The following is a 5,756-nucleotide window of genomic DNA, read 5'->3' on the forward strand; positions in this document are numbered from 1 at the left end:
CGCGCGGCCCCGGCCCCTGGGCTGAGGAGCGGCGGTCGGGGGCAGGCATGGGCCAGGGGCCGCTCTGAGGAGGCGCAGGGGCGGGAAGGTGTGTCCGCGCGCAGCCGGCGTGTCAGGAGGGATGCGGCCCACAATAAAGGGCTGCCCGAGCCCCGGGGAGCGAGGGGGCCCGTCTAGCCCCTCCACGGGCCTTCGCGCTGGGCGGGAGCGGGGCCGCTGGCACGAGCGCCCCGGACAACCCCGGCCTTGCCCAGCCCAGGCGGAGCCGAGCGCGCCGGACTGCGGGGGCTTCCCCCGGGAGCTGAACTCCTGCCGCCCCCCTCCCCCACCCCAGGTCCTCCCCTGGGAGTGGCAGCAGCGATCCCGGCTTGGGGAAATTGCTCCCGCGGGGCAGGATGGACAGCGACGTGTCAAAGTCCAGGCAACCACAATCGGCTTCAAACAAACCCGTTATGGAGCAAACGCTGGGGGAGCTAAAGGGCACGGGTCATACTCGCCCTAGCTCCCTGCCATTGCAAGCTTCTTTCTACAAGAAAATGGGGGGGAGAAGGGGGGTTACACTGTTTTATATCAAGACCTAGTAGATGTAATCACCTCCCATCCTCAGCGTCTTAATATTTTAAAACCAGGCCAAAATCTTCACCTCACTTAACCCAGAGAGAGTACCTCCAAAGGAACTACTCCTGGTGTCCCTCTTTGTAGCTGAGATGGGCATCGGGCCCCTGTTGTTTGTATCATTATGGAAAGATGCCTGTGTTACTAGGTTAGAAACGGATGATCTGTAAGGAACAAAGAAGGATCTTGCTTCAATCTCATGAGCTCACAAACAGTTCTCTCCTGGGCATTTGTGTTTGCTTGCTACATCTAGTTTTACTTTTTAAACATTTGTATCAATAAATCTAATAAAATCAAAGCTACATTATTAATACTCCTCAGCAATCTGAAGGTGCTTTCTTGGGTGGTGAAAACTGAAATTTGTCTGATTCTCATTGTTTGAGGGTATATAAAAGAAAGCTTGGCAACAATTCTACAATAATTTCTTAGTTAAAAGACACAAAGAGAACCAAAAAGCAATCTGTTCCCAAGATTAATAAAGTGGAATGAAGGGGATCACCAAACTCATATGAACTCTTTTACTTTAAGCAGCAGCAAAATCTCTCTCCTGTTACAGTCCTTCCTTGTAAGCTCCTCCAGATAAGGGCTGTCTTTTAATAGATGTTTGAACAATAATTGGACCATGATGCCTGACTGGGGTCTCCAGGCATTACCACACCAAATAACAATAATCACCCCAATAGGGGACTCATCTATATCTTCAGGTGGGTGAGAAGAAGGATGGCCTTGTTGTTAAGGCATTAACTTAGGATTCACAAGAAGTGTGTTCAATTCCTAGCTCTCTCAAAGGCTCCTTATGTGTCCTGAGGCACTTTGGGTGAGAGCCTGGCCCTACTGAAGTCAGGAGGGGGTTGCCATTGACTTCAACAGAACCTAACTTGATCCTATGTGGAGGGGAGGCTCTAGATGCTATTGTAATATAAATAATAGACTTATTTTTATCATTTTAAAAAGCCTGGAGATACCAGTCTTCCCAGGAGAGCATGTGATGTTGAGCAAGATAGATAGTTAGCTGCCTTACCAACTAACCCTCATGAATCTGTCCACATTGAAAGATTTATCCGTGCCTTTCTTCCATAGTTCAAACTCCCATTAGGGGGCTGATACATAGAAAGTCTCTAAAAACCACACAAGTCAGCAGTTGGGAAAATTCTTTTAGAAATCACCTAATATGTCTCTGAATGCATTCATAAAAAATACTCATGAATAAAACATGACATCACCAGCAAATCAGGGAGTAGGCCTACCTCATCCAGTCCAAACACAAGACTCAGCATCTTACCTATGCAGTTTTCTCCAATGTAAACCTCCAAGAGTTGTGAATAAAATGTCACCATCAAAAATCATAATTTGATAAATGTTAAATAATTTAAATGCTCTTTACACTCTGCCACATCTAGCCCACAGATACACTGGCCTAGCTCCCGTTGGCATCTGTGATGGGAGCTTTCTGCCACCACACAACACTCCCCTTTGGCAGACTCAGGTTCTCAAACTGATGTGTCATTTGGTAGAGCCAAAAGTGAGGGAATACATAGATGAAAGAGAGAGACAACAGAAAGAGAGATGAGGTAATGGGGACTTTCTAAAATGTTCTTTGTGCCTAGAAACACTAATGCTACCCTACACGGACTCAGAGTTTTTAATGGATTATTTGCATTACATTTTATTACCCCTATATTTTCTCTTAACCATCAAGGATTCCTGATAGGGTATAGCACTGTCTCTCCTGCAGAAATCTGTGTCTTCTTTCCCTTCTAGAAAGACTCACATATACCAGCCTAACCAGCAATACATATTTCCCATCAAATTGTATCAGAACATCTTGGTACTTATCATGGAGATTCTATCACAAAAAAATGCTTTCTACATATGCATTATAGTACAGTTGTTTATAATATGATCACATACTATTTCTCAATTAAAATATCATAGTATTTCACTGTAGCCTCAAGAGTATTTGTATCCTCTTGCAGTACACTACCCTGAGGGTGCTGGACAAAGTCTGCAAGAGTAATTTTTAAATAAACACAAATAATGCCATACTTAATGTATTTCTATACTACGAAGTTAGTCTGGGCTCTTGATTAGGCATTGCCTCTAACCCCGCCTCCCATCCATGCACAAAAATCTCTCATCTGAGTTTGGCAGCACTTTCAACACAAGGTATTGGGCATGGCTGCGCATATGGATTAGAGCTTTGGTTTCATTTTCAGTTGGGCTGTTAATACACGCTTTGCAATGAGGATGGGGCTAAGTCATTTAGCTGCTGATAGTCATCCAATGCCTTCACATAATTCCCCCCACATGCCTACAAGGACAGAGAAGTTGTCCCCACAATTCACTGGGAAAGAATCATAGGCTATGTCTACATTTACAGTGGCACATAGAGTACAAGCACAGCATACCTAGCTAGCATGTACACAAATGGCCATGTAGATAATGAGGCACTGTTTAGGAGAGATATGCCAGAACCATAAAGTAGATACCCAACACAGCACACTACATGCCCAAGCCTCCCACATCTACACAGCAATTTTTAGCAGTGTAGTCCCACTGCCTCCCTGCTTCCAGAGCCTTTCTGCGCTGCAGTGAAAGGCTCTGGCAGTGGGGAGGCAGCAGGGAAAAGTTCTGGCAGTTCCCTGCTGTTGGAGCTTTTCCTCCCCACAGGAAGTTGCTGGAGTTCAGCATACTGCAGCACAAAGCGTCACGGGATTCCCAGATGTTCTAGCAACGTACATGGCAAAGTGTAGCAGCAATAAGGGCAGAGTAACTCAGGTACAGTTATGCAGTTTGGCTGCTCACACCCAAACTAGACTAACCCAGATGCAGCTCACCCAGGCTAACTCTGGAGTGAAGAAGTACCTTACACAATATGCTACAGATGAAGTATAATAGAGTGAACATAGCAGCATTAGCATAGGTTCTTGGCAGACCAGCGTCAAAGCTAAACTCCTGCACTTGAGGAATTTAGCATTTGGTCAGGAGTTTATCTTCATGCATCAGTGCTGCAGAGTCTCCATCCAAAGGTCTTGAGGAGCTCTGCCTCTGCGGAGCCTAGGAACTCTTCACTTACCTGGATGCTTCAATGGCTCATTAAGCCCTCAGGATTGAAACTACACGCCTGTTACTGAAGACTTTAGATCTGGAAAGTAACTTACCTGCATGCTTCAATTCAGTGCTCCTAACCCCGCAGAGCTGAAGCTAAAATGCTGCACAGCAGTACAGGAAGTTTGCTCCAGAAGTGCTTAGAAAATTCTCAAGAGCTTATCCATACACAGGAGTGGATCCCATTTGCCAAAACTTTAGTTTCGCTTGGACAGTTTGGAGTCATTCTGACAATGATATAATCCACTGCACAGCTAAATTAATTGTGCCTTTGATGTAATTTAACAAGCTTAATGAAATATTATGCATGCCTAGTAGGGAATTATTAAATTTTCATGATTTGGTCAAATCAAAACCAATTACTCTGAAACAAGGATCCTGATAGAAAACTATGTCCCTACGAAATTCCAGTTTTCAAATCTCAACCATGTCAACTGTACAGCTATTCAAAAATCATAGCATCATTGGACTGGAAGGGACCTTGAGAGGTGATCTAGTCCAGTCCCCTGCACTCATGGCAGGACTAAGTATTATCTAGACCATTCCTGACAGGTATTTGTCTAACCTGCTCTTAAAAATCTCCAGTGATGGAGAGTCCAAACCTCCCTAGACAATTTATTCCAGTGCTTAATCACCTTGACAGTTGGGAAGTTTTTCCTAATGTCCAACCGAAACCTCACTTGCTGCAATAGGTTGCAACTGTTTATCTCATATAATACTATATTTTTTTATTATATACAAATATCTGGAATGTTTTTGCTCAAACTTCTCCCAAAATGTACCATTATTAAAATACTAAGCCTGAAAAATATCAGCATGAAAGGTGAGAATTTCAGAAAGTTATGAAAGAGTAAAAACAGGACTGGAAATCAGTATGGAGCCTTCCTTGTAATGGCGCTTGCCACTATTATTTATTTATAACCTGTTAACAGGATTTTGTGAACAACTTTGAAAATGATTTTTTTTAATCTATTCTCAGGGTTTATTTCAGATATTTGCTTTGTGAGCCTCAGACTGGGCCTGCAGTACTGAAGGCTGGCTTGAGACCTTCCTGAAAATCAGGACCATAGAGTCAGTGACCTGACAACTGATCTACATGTGCACTCAGAGGTGAAAAGTTAGCACAGCATGGGCTTCGGAGCTAGTAGAATACATAAACAGGATCAGTGTCAGGCTTGCACTACCTGCACTGAAGCCTGCTGCTAGTGTTACCTGCACTAGCTGGATTCAAGTTAACTCAGGCTTTTGCTGTGTAGACATACCCTAAGTCAGAATATGAGAACAAAGTGAATTCCAGCTTTCCATTAAGCAAAGGAGTCGTGGAGTGGCTACCCAGGCGGGCTAGATAACAAAGTAGCATCAGTCCCATTTTACAGTTGTTGAAAGGTGAGGTACAGGAAAATTAAACAGCTTGTCAGTGAGGTGTTGTTATGTAGTGGATTAGTCATATGTTTAGTAATCACAGGACCTGAGTTCTAATACTGGTTCTAACACTGAGTTGCGGTGTTATCTTTGGCGAGCCTCAGTTGCCCTAACTGTAAAATGAGGATAATATTATTTATCTGTTTTATAGAGACATTGTCAGACCTACCCAATTAATGTTTGTAAAGTGATATCTATATGCCCAAACTTTTATCCAGTTCAGTCAGTGGCAAATGTGAATATAATTCAAGAAGTCTGGGCTCTCAATGCCCTGTACTCATTCTTGTAGGCAATATAATTTCTAGAGAGTTGTTCTTGATTTATGCCCCTCTTCTTCCTTCCCTTCCTATTCTCTGCCTGGCTTTTACAGCCCTGATATGTTGAAATCTGTATAAGGTTTGCCAGGTTTGTCAAGCCCTTGAAAGATTAGATTTAGCTGAAGCATTTCACATCACCCCAGGTAGCATACCCACTTTGGGATGAACAGAAAAAAACTGGACAGGAAATTCTACTGGGGATAGGAGCCTCCAAAAGTGTCAGATTCCACCTGAACAAATATACTTAACAGGAACTCCTACTGCAATCCCATGATAAGCTTTGTTGCTCTTAAT

This window comes from Chelonoidis abingdonii, chromosome 1, assembly GCF_003597395.2.
Source record: "Chelonoidis abingdonii isolate Lonesome George chromosome 1, CheloAbing_2.0, whole genome shotgun sequence".
NCBI classification, from domain to species: domain Eukaryota; kingdom Metazoa; phylum Chordata; order Testudines; family Testudinidae; genus Chelonoidis; species Chelonoidis abingdonii.